Source organism: Habropoda laboriosa, unplaced genomic scaffold (genome assembly GCF_001263275.1).
Source record: "Habropoda laboriosa isolate 0110345459 unplaced genomic scaffold, ASM126327v1 scaffold346, whole genome shotgun sequence".
Lineage (NCBI taxonomy): Eukaryota > Metazoa > Arthropoda > Insecta > Hymenoptera > Apidae > Habropoda > Habropoda laboriosa.
Window position 1 is genome coordinate 285,910 of NW_017100529.1, and position 15,389 is coordinate 301,298.

Below are 15,389 nucleotides of genomic sequence, written 5' to 3' on the forward strand. Positions count from 1 at the left end.
TCTCTTTTCTTTCTTTTTATTATTAATCTATCCTGGTGAAAGGTGAATCACGACGCGTTTAATTCTGGGTCATCGCTCGAGCGATTTTTCATTATGATCACCGCAGCGTCGTTCGCAAAAATAACGGGACAAAACGAGGCTAATTAAATTTTTCGTGCCGTAATAATGGACCAGAGAATAAATTAGTTGGATGATATGTTGGAGATCGGGAAACTGGATTAAGTGCTTTGGTACAGTGTGTAGAATGGAATGCCGGTTGAAGTATGGACGTAGAGAAATTTTTAAGTTACACTGTCACGCGTAACTGGATTAGCTCTGACGACAACCTTAGTGCGAAAAAAATGAGAAATGTATAATCTGTTCGAAAAGGAGAAGTATGGAATTGAATGTCTCGTAGTTCGCGAATTTTTGAAATTATTTAATTGATTCGCTTTCCTACTGATTCATAAATAAGGTACCTACGGGAATTGACCATATCTTCCAGTTGAATTAAGTGCCAAATTTTCAGAAACTTAGATAACATCAGAACCTTGCAAGAATTATTGTATATGTAGGCAAAATTTAGGGTTTGGGGCGGCCCACGTGGTCGTCAGCCGCGCCGATCGGGACGCTGGCCAGGTTTATGGTGCCGATGTGACCGTGGGTAAGACGTGCCATAAATCTGGTCACCAGAAGTAAAGGACGGAAAGCGACGTTCCCGGGCGAAACGGTTTTTCCGCCAAAAATCGCGGTAGAAGGGGAACGTCGTAGGGGTACGTTCGAGAACAGTCCTAATCGGCGGAGAGAAGAAACGCCCTCGTCAAGGGAAGGTTTAAAACGGATCGCTTGTGGAAAAATAGTGTGTGGGGAACGAACTTTGCGTGAGAAAAGTATATTGAAGGAGCGTTGTTGAAAATAGGACTCGTGTCCGTGTAGAATACATTATTAGTTATTTATTAGAATTAAAACTGTCTCGTCTCTCGCCTTTATCATCTGATTCCGCCAAACCTCTCTCCATCCCAGACTCTCCTACATATAGAAAAATCTTAGGTCTGCATAACGAGGAAAATAAACCCTAGTGCGCTCTTTGGGTCTTTCTTGACCCATTCCCTTCTTATTCTTTATTCTTTAAGTTCATGTTCCCTTAACATTATATTAAAAGATTATTCTCTAGATTAGTACGGTGTGTTGGTAACAAAACTTGTCATTTGGGTAAAATTCCCATTTTTACATTTCAGGTCCCTCCTTTCCCTGCATCTCCCAAAAATGTTACTTTTCAATACTCGAACCGTCGCGGTATAAGAATCCTTTCAATTACGAAACCCGCGAGATATATCTGGAGCCAGAAAAGCATTCGTTCGCTTTAGTATATTATTTCTCTGGCAGGGGCGATATTTGATAATCCCACAACTTTCCCGGAAGTGGAGTTTTTCGTAAATCATATTTGAGATTCGCCGGCTCAAGAAGTTTGCCGGCAAATCAGATAGAGGGGCGAGAGTGGACTGGGTTTCTCCTCGTAGCAGCTCGTTCTGTACTCTGTGTCGGACAGCGGACAATTATTCCGCCGCTAATTGAGTTACGTCGCGGCCTAAATGCCCGATGAATATTCATATCCTTGCCCGTGCTATCCTGCGCGCACCTCTCTCTCTTCTCCGCCCCCGCCAGCACCCTCACCGCCCGGCCATCCTGCTGCCCCTCTGGCCAGCATAGGCGTCGCCCATGGCAAGAAAAAGTTGTCGCGAGTTAAAAATGTAATGAAATTAGAAAATTACGTCCGCTCATCATTCCAAGCGAATGTTACGAATTTTCGTTTTCGTTTCTTTCCACCTTTTTCGCCCTGCAACTTCGTTCTCTCCCCTCCCAACCTTCTCTCTCTCTCTTTCTGTCCTCCTCGTCCACTTTCGCGTAGCTCAAAAAAGAAGGAAGCAGAACAAAATTTTTCAAATTATATTTTCTCGATCTACTTTTTTCTTTTTTTTTTTTTCGGGGGAGTTTCTATAAACGACCTCGGTATGGAATATATTACACGACACGGGAGATACACGAACGAATCCGAAAAGATATAAATTGTTTTGCTTATCTTGATGTATCTGAAATACCAATCGTTTGCTTGGGATGCATGAAGCTGTTGGGAAAGAGGAAATTTTTCATTTTGGGAGGACAGACAGGTATTTTGTTTGTTCGAAGCCATGATTTTAAACGAATTTTACAGGTACGACTTCTTTAGTAGTGTTTTCAAATTACGAGACTCGTATCACTGATTACAAAAACAACTATATCAGCGAGAAAGATTAGTTTTAATTCCAGTTGTAATTTTTTCATTATAAATCTGAGAATTTCCAAACGTGAATAATGTAAGCAATAAGTTATTTCAGCTTTTCCTGCAACTTTTTCAGTTTGTATACTGAGTTATTAAAGAAATCCTTAAATAAGGGATTAACAGGTAACAGTCGTCCGGTCAGTAAAGTGTTAAAAATTACAGTCTCTAAAGAGTGAAAATTTCCGTTCTTCAACTCACTCAACGAAGAAAGCAACACAATCTCCCAAAAACATAATGTACACTCTTACCCGACACAGTATTAAACACAATAAATAGTTCATGCTCTAGTCATTACAAAAAATGGTAAAGCAAGGGATTAACAAGTAACAGGCTTCCAATCAGTAAAGAGTTAGAAATGTCAAAATTCTCTTTCTTTAACACACTCAACGAAGAAGGCAACACGATCTCCAAAAACGCTCCAATCTCCTTAATCTGAAAGCATCAACTCTTTCCTCCATTCGTCACAATTTCCACCGATTCTCGCTCCGAACCTCGAAATTCCTCAACCTCCCCCGTTTCCTTCAACTTCGACTAGCTTAATTACATGTCCAGCGAGGTCGGAATATTTCGCGAAGCTCCGCGACGATTATGCATGCGGACCATAATTTTGTCATTAGAGCGTCGAAGCAGCGTCTGTCGTTATCGTTTGGCGAGAATCGCGGCGCACAGCGGGGGAGGTGGGAAGGTGGAAGCGGATCAGCCAGATTTTCCTCCTCGTTTTTCCGCCTCGAACCGACTTCATTCCCTTTCTTTTTCCTCTCTTCACCGCCGTCCGCGACTCCGTTCGCCTGCAGCGGACGGACGAGGTGACTTAGAGAGATTGCGATTTGCATAATGCAATTCAACGGGATCCCGTTTCAAGGAAAAGTCAAGAAGAACAGGGCAATTACAATGAAACTCCATGGGACGCGGTGGCTTTCACGGCCTTGCTACCGACCACCTAGACGACGTCGACTTTATAAATATTCAGCCGGTCATTAAGGCGAGCAAGACAGAGGTAGGGAGCAAGGAGAGCACCGCCGGTTGTAACCGTCGGCGGAGAGGAGAGAGAGACCTAAGGCGGGTAGGGAAAAGTAGAAAGGGTGTATAAAAGCGGTGCAGCTCGACGCGGAGTCGAGCGTTATTACGCGCTCTCGCGGTTTCTTGTAATTCGATTCAAAATACTGGCCTGATAATAGCGGCTGTATTGCCTCTAGCGAGCTTACGTTTTTAACCTTCCTCGTTATCTGCACGCTGGAACGCGGTACGTGTGTGCGCTACGCCGTCGTTGTCGAATTGCAATTGGCGATAAGAAATTCTTCTGTATCTACGTGTTTTTACTTCAATTTTTCGCGGTTTCGACTGTGTTATTGTTACACTACTTGTAGGAAGAATATTCGAGAATACGCATGCTGTATTAAATGGGTAATAATTTTTTGAAAGATTAGGTTACCTTCTTCTGATTCCCTTTATCGAATGGAATTTTCAATATTCGATACTTGTTAGCGGGATCGGCGGGCAAAGTTTAATTAAAATTTCAATTGAATAATAACGATGGCACCGAGAGCGTGTTAAGGGCAAACCCGGCAAGACAAAGGATTTTTAATTAAGGAAAAATTCCGTGCAATTAACACGTAATCGTAACTTTCCCATCCTCCTTGATAACCCGTATCCAGCGAAACCGACCACTTCAATTCCAACCACCCACGCTGACCGTACTCAAAAATCATCCCCTTCAACCATCCTCAGCTCGTGAAGTAACCTGAAAAGGATAAGCAACCTATCGTATACGAGTCGCGACCGCTTGAAACGTCCAAAAATCCACGAAACATGAGAAACTTATCACGAGTAGTTCACGAGGCGAGAAAATTCAGACGGTGTAAAATTGAAAATAGGCGCAAAGAAAGAAGAAGGTTGGTCGAATGAGAGAGAGAGAGGATCGACGAAAGACGGAAGATCGAAGGACTGGCTGGCACAAGGAGGGTGATTGTCTTCGCCTCGGAGAGAGAAAAGCGGATTAAGGCGGTTGGTTAAGGAGCAGTTACCATATAGTTGAGCAACGAAGCAACGGGCCAAGGCGAAGGAAGGAAGGCAGAGGGGAAGGAGATGGGTTGCACGCTCGGTGGGTGGGGGGTGGATGGTGGGAAGGTGGAAAAGGAGATGGTTTCTTGAATCGTGGAAGCTACGCGGAGTTACTCCTACCCCTGGCTACGTCCATAACTAGCTTCAGTTCCAAGGCAAGGAAGGCAGCTCTCCTCGAGTAGGTATATGGCTGCCGCCGTCGTTGCCGCTACCGCCGCCACGGTTACTGCAATAGCAGAAACTGTCGAGTTAAGTAACTGCCGGTACTTACAGTAACTTCGCGCGCAATGAGACCGCCTACATAAATACACCTAATACACTTGCCTCCTTTCTCTTACTCTCTCACCCTCCACCCAACCCTTTCTCAGCCACCTCCTGCCTCGACTGTTACCTATCCAGTCGTGTTCGTTCGCAGCGTGCATGATATACCCTATCCCCCTTCGTTGCGGTAAATTCCCTCGGTACTGGAGCTCCGCCACTGCCTTCTGCCGCGATACGACACTCCATGGCTCTTTGTCGGCCGGTTACCATTCATGGTTTATTGCTTTCTCTTTTTTTTCTTTTTTTACTATTCAAGTGTCGGTGGAATCGCGTCGGAGATTCACCGGTTGATGTTGAATTAAATTGTTCCGGGGGGTTGGTTTACTTTACGTCGCTGCTCGGTTGCCTTGGATTCAGGTCGAGGATGATTGTTGGTAAAATCGGGTGTACTGGGTGTCCGAGAAATTAGAGTGCAATTGAGGAAGAGGCGATTTTTTATAAAAGAAATATTAGTAGAAAGTGTGGAATCTAAAAAGAACTGATTCTACAGCTTTTTATAAATTTACCGGACACCCTGTAGTATATTTATGGTAGTGGGAGTTCCCCCAGCACCGGACGCTTAAGGTTTTCCTTAAATAAATCTCTCTACCTGCGCACACTCGACTGAAACGCCTAGGAAACTTATTTTTATTCATTTTGTCTTCTCTAGGAGATACGCAGAATAGCGGCTCGGTAGCGTTTCAATTATTGCAGATGTAACGAATGTCCGATATTAGGTGGCGTCCGGCGTTAAGGGAACTCCCCCTATAATGTATATGGTGTACTAGAGAATTTTATTTTTTACGATTTTCTGTGCTTTGCAGAAAATTTTCGAGTTTCGTATATCGTAATTCGTCAAGTTTTCAAGTTTGTTTCGTTTTTGCTCACCGGTTATGTTGCACGAGTATCGTGAATTGACCCTGGATAAGGAACCAGCGACAAATTTTGTCAACTGTTTTACTTAGTTTTCAATTGGACGCGTCGAAACTGAAAATTCGAAGAAATTCAATGTAACAAATGCAAAGTTTGCGTGATTCGAGTTCTACGCGATAACCGTGTTCGAATGTTTCTCTATTAATTCAAAGCTCGGCGTTCGAGTGAACTTCGAGCCGTACTCCCCGTTCAGAAGTTTCAGTAATTCCCATTCTGAAACTAATCTTACTCTGAAAGAAGCACTATAAGTACAAATAGGAGTGCGAGAACACCAATAAGGATTTGGAGGGTAGTTTCTTCTGCCTTGGAATTAAGGTCGTGTGCAATATCTTTACATTGTCGAGAAAAGTGGAAATCTCACAGTCCAATTCTCTTCGAAATTCCGTGTACATCGCGGAACGAAAATAATCTTCGCAGATTTGATGAATACAAGAGTAAATTATTTCAGTAGATACAATATTATTGTAAATTTACAATTTCAGTTTGACCCGAGACGAAGGGCGGGAGGGGGAAAAAGGGGAGGAAGATGAAACGTTGGAAGTAAATGGAGAAACGAAGACGACTTTTTGTTTTAATAATATCTGCATCAAACTCTGCGACGAGTACTTGGAGATTAATAAGTGTCTACAAAACCATCCTCTCGCGAGGGACGAAGACTCTTTCCATTCACATTTAGTGAACTTAAAGTAAAATTCCTTTTCTTAGCCTATAATTTTTCCTGTCGCTTCAGAGCTCGTTATCTCTGACAAAGACTCCATTCGACTAAAGTGATAAAAAAATCTCATTATCTCAACGTAAAGATTACTCTGCAGATTTATTATGACGTTATCCTTCCACCGTAGTACGCTTTACTTATCGTTCATCAATTCCTTCTTTTTTTTTTTTCTCACTGCAACGCAGAAAACACTGTCCTCCGCTTTCTCTATGCTGATCCAATCAGAACGCTATCGATCACAGGTCTGCGTTAGCTGCAAATAAATTGCAAACGAGAAATATATTCGTAAATTTAATTCCAACGTGTTATCAAAATTTTGCCCTTTTTCCTAAACATTCTTCATAATTACGAGGAAAATTAAAGATACTTTAAACATTCTTTAAGTAGGAAGTTTTACTTTAAATGTTAACTTTTATCCTTGTAACATAAGAGATCAAGCAAATTATCTCGAAGCAGTGGCAACGCCATTAAACTCTCCATCTTTATTCTAATGGACATTATCGTATCCACCCTTGAAACATTTGCGGTCTACCCCGGGCAAGTTCAAATAAATTACCGTTAAACTCTCCCTCAACTTAGTTCTCGTCGTCCTAACGCCTCCTAGCAATCGTCAAACTTTACCTACACGTAAATTCCCTTGCAAAAAATGATCTTCCACCGGTTGTCAGGTAAAAGTATCCAACAGGATGATCAGATTATCCGTATTAAATCTCGAAGCAACTTTGCTCTTCTTCGCGGGGGAACATTCACCGCGTAATTCCATCATCAACAACGGAGTGTTTCATTTTTTCGGCCAGCGAGCGTCCCTTTGTCGTCGTTCGCCGCGAAACACCTTCGGATACGTGTGACGTTAGCGTTCGCAGAAAAACGCAGCTTCACCTGATTTCACCGTGGTGGCTTCTCTTCCGCCCCATCCATCCCGGCTGGCCTTATACAGCGAGAGCTCTTTTCCGCGCGGTGGAGAGGGTGTGACAAACAAATGCACCGCGTCAGCCCGGCGTGACACTCTTCCGTGGCTGGCTTGCCTCGAAAAAGGGGAAGCAAAGCAGCGGAGGGTGGTTAAGGCGGAGAGGCCCGGCAGCTAGACGAGGATGAAAAGTAGAGGATCGTAGAAGCCGTGCTCAAGTAGACAAGGGACACGTCAGCCGCCGTCCTTCTACTCAGCCTTTTATAGATTATTCACGTACAATGGTCGAGTGACAAGTGGCGGACCATGCCGCTCGAAACGATGGATCTCCGCCCCTCCTTTATCCTAGCCACTAAGGGAAATCTCGATTTTTCTTCTGCCTTCCTCTTTTTTTTTTCTATTCTTTTTGTTGTTGTACGTACCAGCTAGCGGTCTGAAGTGACACGCCTGGGGGAGATAATGAAGCAATCGATTTGGGTATTTTTGTTTTTGGACGATGGTGTTTTATGATGACTCGGTGATGAAGTTGTGTAGAGTTTATTTATAATGTTGTTATAATCAGAATTTTTGGATTTTTGTCATTTCTTCCTCTCTCGTCGTTCATTTCTTCGCACCAAGTATTCTGCTGATTCACATTCTTTTGCATTTCAAGCATTATTCATACAGGACACACAAGGTGTCCTTACAGTTAATTTTCTAACCTGAAAGAGTTACTGTATAGATTTAGAAGTCTCCTTCCTTGTTTTTTAAATCAACTTTGTATTCCTTTAAAAATTACTTTTTTCGCTTCTAGAAGCTTTACTTTTTGGTATTTGAAACTCTGTAAGTTAGCACCCTTGTTGTTTTTTTCATAAATTTTTCGAAAAAAAGTTACGTTTAAAATTGCTTTTTTTTTTAACGCTGTGAGTTAGAACCCATATTATTTTTTTGAATCAATTTTTCAATTTTTCGGAAGAAATGACTTAAAATTCCTTTATTCGCTTTTAAAAATTGTACTGTTTACTATTTAAAACGCTGTACTTCGGAACCCTTAAAGTATTGAGAAACGAACCTCGAATCGAAGCGAGCCATTTGAAGCTACCACAGAGTGCCTCCCTTAAACGTCTAATTAACACCTAAAAAACTACTTTGCGAGTAAAATTCTCGAAGACACGTGGAACAGTAGCGATCGTACGAACCTATCTCATAATTTCCATCTCGATCACTCGCGTTACACTTCTCGAGCGGGGCTAAACGCCCGGGAAGACTCTAAAAGGAATCTCGAATCCTCTTAGCATTCGACGAGGCTCGTTTCTGTCGCGACTGCACCGCGTCGGAACGTATTCCGTCGCGTATTGTCACTTTAGAATTGAACGAGGGAACAGATGCGGCGCATATCAAATTACGAGATCGATGAATGTTTCGCGTGATATCACGGGAGCACCAACCTACACACCGTGTGTGTGATCCTATGGCGGCGTGCATCGTCGTAAACAGAAAGTCGTAAAACGTAGCGGAGAGTGTCGAGGGAGGTGGAGGAGGAGCGGTTGAAACGCATGTAAATGCATAGCTGTTCGATGCTAGTGGTCAGTGTTTTTCCCCTGGTATTCGGTATCGCTGCGCTGTTTGGTGTTTTAATGTTGATTGGACGACTGCCGATTCAGCGGGCGTTCGTTTGCCACGATTGTTGTTTCCACACAACCGGCCGCGGTCGAGCGAGAATTTTCAAAATTCTGCAGCACGTACACACACGTGCTAAAGCACACGTAACCATAGGCGGATAAATCGTCAGCGAAATCGCGAACGTGGATGGGTTTATTCCATTTCGAACGGTAATACGACGTCCTGCGATCCTTCCACGATGATGGCGGATCATAGTGATAGCGGCGCGACGACGATTCTTGGGAAACAATGCGATAACTGAGATTCTTCGAGTATTTTTATCCGCGATGATTTCACGGTGATAAGGGAATTAGCGATAATCACCGAGTTTTGTGAAACTTTGGTACATGGTGGTATTAACCCTTTGCAAATCGGATCTTCTTTGAAATTCTTTGAAACTAAGGTAGAAATGAACTGCGCTATTTTATTTAAATATTCAATGCATTCTCTATTTCATTATGATGAACAAATTTATGGAGGCCCGTAGATCTGCTCTCTGTCTTGATTAATTATTTACCAAGTGACACTTGTTTAATCTTTCTGCTCAGCCGCCACTAGATTGCAAAGGGTTAAAACAAATAAAATTGGCGACGAATTTTTTTTATCCGAAATTTTCCAGAGTGAAAGTGACGTTTAGTGTAATATCTCGAAAACTGTTAGAGATAGAGGAATAGCGTTAATTGACGAATTTTGTATTTTTCAAACAACAAATTTAAAAAATCAATTTAAGATAAGTATGTTTATTACCCTCATTTTTTAGGCAATTTTCGTCCCTTCAATGTGGACTATCACCAATAAAAAAAAATACGCGTCGAATATTTTTTTAAGAACTACTATATCGGTGATTATCACTTTGGAATTTTCTCTTCTCGGTGAAACGAAGTTTCAAAGTAGAAATTAGTAGAACGACACAGCGTACTAAATTTGTTATTAAAAAAATCCATAAACGAAGTTCGTGTCGGTCCTTAAATTGCACAGATTAACGTTCGCAGGAAAGGAGTGTAAGTTTAGTGTTTGCCGGCAAATGCACGCGCTCGTATATTGTTAAATGGCTATTAAATAATTTACAATGTACTTAATACACGAATGATTTAATGAGCATTCATTCGCGTTAAATAATGGCGTTTGTGTCCGCTGACGGAATATAATCAATTTTGACAATTGTGCGAAATACTTGTTTCGAGTATTTCGCAGCTTCGAAATTGCTATTTTATTATCGCCGGTATTGTAATCAACAGTTCATTCAATTTTACAGCAAGGATTTAACGGGCGTCGAAAGTATCGTTTTAAATAAATCAAATTAATAATTTCTGTATACTGCATGTGAAGCAAAATCGTACCATACATGTACATCGAATTCATCAATTTCAACTGAACGTTATTGTACATTATCTTCTCTTCCAACTATTTCATAATTTTCACATCGTAGATACGTAGCGACCAGTTATTTACTATAGGAACTCAACAATAGGCAATATTCTGTCGTATTTCACTTCGTCACTTTGTAATCGTAAATTTTATCTTATTTCTTTTTTTTTTCTTCTTCGAAAGTTTACCACGTTTAATAGCGTAATATACTCCCGACAATTTGCCATTCGTCCAATTTTGATAAAACGCGCAAACGACGTTGACGGTCAGCTAGTGCAAATTCTGACGTTCCAACACACTCTCACTTTATTACCGCTAATAGATATATTGCCCGATAAGAGACAGGTATACGACCGCGTATTGTTATTATAAGGAGGGATCTATGGAAGCGATGAAGCTGTCATGTAGCAACTGAATGGTGGAGATATATGTGTACGCGATATGAGTCTAAGTAAACGCTTGAATATGAAAGCCAGTTCGGCTACAGTGTACACACACGGAAATTTTGATGGAGCAACGCTTGCTTAAACAATCTCTTTGGTACGTCAACAGATTTCGCCGGTATATTTGGATTCGGAATGGAGATATTTCCGGATGACAAATGATATTTCACCCGGTGAAAAATTACGTGTCCCGATTGTCTGCCGCGCACTTGTTAGCAATTCATTAAAATAATATCGAGTGGGAGGAATTTACAAGTGGAGATTAAATTTCTGCGATGTTTAGCTTTATTTCTATTTTTTTTTTTTTTTGGTCAATTTCCAATTTTCCGCGAAATTGATCGTGTCAAGTCGTGTAACGTGAAATGACAGATTTCGTCGATCGAGTAGTTACTTCGGTGTTGAAACGTTCTACATTTTTCACACAGTTCTTGGCACTTTGCTGTTGAAGTGTCTAAGGGTAATTTTGAAAAATTTTGATTTAAGAAACAATTTTTATTTCTCCTTAAAAAATCCAACATGTCATGTCACACGATCTAATACTTACAAGAAGTATCACATAAAATCTATAACACGTACTTTTACCTAAGCGTTCACAAATGGTAATTAAAAGTACCAAAATTTGACCATTTGTCAAAGCTCAGAAATCCTTCTCTTTACACGATTCAATATTTACAAAAAATATTGCATAAAATCTACGACAGATATTTTTACCCAAACACTCACAAATGGTAATCAAAAAGTACCAAAATTGGTCCGTTTGTCAAAGTTCAGAAATCCTTCTCTTTTATTTCTCTTTGAAAAATACAATCTGTCATATTACACGATCCAATATTTGCAAAAAATATTGCATAAAATCTACGACAGATATTTTTACCCAAACACTCACAAATGGTAATCAAAAAGTACCAAAATTGGTCCGTTTGTCAAAGTTCAGAAATCCTTCTCTTTTATTTCTCTTTGAAAAATACAATCTGTCATATTACACGATCCAATATTTGCAAAAAATATTGCATAAAATCTACGACACATATTTTTACCCAACCACTCAAAAATGGTAATCAAAAAGTACCAAACTTGGTCCGTTTGTCAAAGTTCACAAATCCTTCTCTTTTATTTCTCTTTGAAAAATACAATCTGTCATATTACACGATCCAATATTTGCAAAAAATATTCAATCACTCAATCAATCACTCATCAAACACTCAAAAATGGTAATCAAAAAGTACCAAAATTGGTCCATTTGTCAGAGTTCCGAAATCCTTCTCTCTACGCACGAAACGAGCTTCGAATTAATCACAATTCCGGAGAAAGAACTCATAAAATAGATCACGATCCCAGGGCTAGAAATCGAGTCGAAAACGTTGTTCGCCTTTCAAATTCGTGTAAATCAAGTTGTGTCAGCCAGCCGCTTGAGCGTGACATTCGATTCCGCAAACAAGCCGGAGAATCTGCCAATTTCGGCAGTCCACGATACTGTATCCCGTGGCTCGTAAATCCCCGCAAACGAGGTACAAAAATGGTCGAAGTTCACGCGACACCGACTCCACGGGGGCAACACTTCGCCCGTTTCAAGTATCTCGTGTATCGCGTGCTCGGGGGCAGCCACACGTGCGGCTCGATCGTTCGTTCGATGCACGAAGAGTCCGCTAGTCGCGAACGAAGAAGCCTGGTAAAGACAGAGCCGGGACAAGGGGGACGGTTTCCATCAAAAATTCAATCCGCACGAGTGTTCGTGTTTTTGGTGAAGGGTTCAGGTGAAAAAAAGAGGGGACTCGCGTCAAGCGTACGTTGCTCTTGAGCGAGGGGAAGAGGTGTTGGTTCTAGGAAAATGTGGAAAGCTTTCAATTTATTTACCCAGTAAAAAAGAAAAATAAATTGCAGAGAAGTACATTAGTTAGAAGATTTGATCCTAATTTGTTGGAATGAAATTCTAAGGTGTAATACATTTTGTTGGAACAACAGATTATCCCACGTTTGCGATATGATCGACACATCTGCTATTTTTCAGAGTTCGACAAATTCATTTTCTTAGCATGCACTTAATTTTACAGTCAGGAGAATCGCCGAACGTTTAATTGATTTCTAAACGCGTTTTTTACATTTTTCATTAAGGTACACCTTTTGATGAACCGACAAGTTTAAAGGGACTAGGACAGTCAGAATCTAGGTGATTAGATAAAAAGTTATATGACTCTGCTCTTGCACATACGTGACACATTTTTACATACATTAGTACGTAAAGTGAGAGTTTATGATGGAATATGCCTATTTATGTGATATTTCTACATGGACTTTAACGTACGTGCGATACTTGCAATTGGATCTTGCATAACGTGTGATACTTTCAATTGGACCTTGCATAACGCATCGTTAGAAATTCGAACTTACCTTCAGCACAGTAGTTAACGTTCCCATAAAACTGCGTTAGTAATTGAGGTGAAAATTATTCGCGTTATACGAGAGCCAACACATTTACGATATCAAGACGTAAGTAGAGGTACAACAGCCACCGTTAAAAAATTCCAGACGATTTCATTTCATTCCACGTCCCATTTCTCCATATGCAAATACACCATACATCAACTCCGCGAAGGAGGTCACGAGCACGAAATTTCTCCAAGACACCTGACAAAATCTCCCATCTAAATCTTCATGAAACATACGAAACTTAATAAAAACCAACATGTCGTATACAATGTCAAAAAACGGTATCTCCTTTCATCCATCGTGCAAGCTCAACTACAACTATCCACCTCGAAGGGGGAATAAGAAAACACGAGAACGATGCACCAGAGATTCGAAGGACAGAGAAACGTAGAAATAGAGAGAGAGAGGAAGGAGGAATTGGCGCGTTCGGTTTCTGAAGCATGTGTGGCCCATAAATAACATGTAAATATTTTCAATAACTGCACAGCCAGCCCCAGCATGAAAAATGCAAACCGCTTTGCGTCCGGTAGCTCGCCACCGCTATCGTGCCGCGTGCAACGTTTCCTCCAACCCCGTGCACAAGCCACTCCAGATCTGTGGCCACCCTCTCTGCCACCTTACTCGCGGCTCCTCCGTACTCCTCGGCAAACTATCTTTTAATATATCTGTATGTACACGGTGTCCCGCGTGAAATTTATGGCACCGGACGCCGGCCGATATTTGTTTCACTTGAGCGCTCCACTTCAGCCGCCCTCCTTCCGCCCCTTAAACCACGCTCTTGGTTATATGTTCGCCGCGAGTTCACCCCCGGGGAAGGAAAAAGAGCTGCTACACGGGACGAAATAATTTCGCGAATGCGATGTCGTGACTACTTTGCTCCGCCGTTTCTTCAACGGGACACGTTGCTTTTAATTCTGGGCGAGGGGTGTTGCTTCTCGAGGTTGAGAGGATAGAGTTAGAGGCTTGTAAGAGGGTAGTGAAAGTTCGAGTGGACGTTTTGGACGAAACTTTTTTAAATTGTATTTCATACGGGGGATGATACTTGGATTGTTTTGGGTCTGTTTTTTTTTTTAAGTTTTGCGTGTGTGGGAAGTGTAGGTTGGGTTGTTTAGTTTGCAGATGTTACAGGGTTGGGGGAGTGTTCGTGGTTTCTATTGCCGTGATTGCAATTTACGTACACCCACGTTCATGAGTATTGGGACTCTGATGAACTCCGATGTAATCTACCGAAATCTATTGTGTTCTACTGTCTATTGAAATCTATCGAAACCTACGGAAATCTACCAAATTCTATTGAAATGTAGTGAATTTTACCGAAATCTGTTAAATTTTACTAATATCCATTGAAATCTACACAAGTTTATCGAAATCTATTAAATTTTACTAATATCTATTGAATTCTACAGAATTCTACAGAAATTTATTACATTTTACTAATATCTATTGCAGATCTACATGTAACCGAAATCTATCAAATTTTACTAATATCTATTGAAATCTACTGAATATAAATTTTTACTGTATTACTGATTTAAATCATTTTGTGTTACAGGGGCTTTGGATTCATCACGTTCGCAGATCCCTCGAGTGTAGACAAAGTGCTGGCACAGGGTAATCACGAGTTAGACGGCAAGAAAGTAAGTACAGCAAATTTTTTCGTAACCTCTTTATCAAATACACCATTCCTCAAAATCCCATATTTCACATAAACAAAATATGTTTTTCATAACAGAAAACCTTCCAATTACTAAAACATTTTTTTACCTTTCCATATTTCCTTCGCTTTATTTACAAATAAACCATCTTACTCCGTATACTACTTGCAAAAAGAATTTTCCATTCACTTTCCATTTTAAACCTTGATAAACCTATCATATTTATTCAACTATTCCACGTTTACCGAAATCAACCCACACCACGAAAACCACTGCAAACTTAATAACACAGTGAAGTCTCAAGAAAAATTATTTCACCGTACATTCTCTCTCCATACAAAAAATAATCTAAGTTGACGTGAAGATCAAGTTCAGCGAGCACCGAAAACGGCGAGCATGACAAGTAACGTATCGAAAGAAGCATCGCGTGAAGCAAAGAACCAGCCACCGCCTTACGCTGCTTCCACACGAGCAACGCGGAATAATTATCGAACGCAGGGAAGTCGTTAAAACCGGCCCCGTCTTCGCGGTGGCGTTCAGTTACGCACTAATTAGGGGATCGTTAGTTCGCCGTAGGTAACGACCACTTAAGGTCATCGATATCCATTCGCGAAGCTGTGGAACGCGTGGTGCAACAGTG

The 15,389-nt window shown here is 41.1% G+C and overlaps 1 long non-coding RNA gene across 1 annotated transcript in view; it reads left to right on the plus strand.

Annotated features, from left to right (window-relative positions):
• LOC108576554 overlaps positions 1-15,389 on the plus strand; it is a 246,849-nt gene that overhangs the window by 189,856 nt on the left and 41,604 nt on the right. The window contains exon 2 of the long non-coding RNA XR_001891441.1: positions 14,647-14,731. This is a non-coding gene — a long non-coding RNA (uncharacterized LOC108576554). The remainder of the gene's footprint in view (positions 1-14,646; positions 14,732-15,389) is intronic.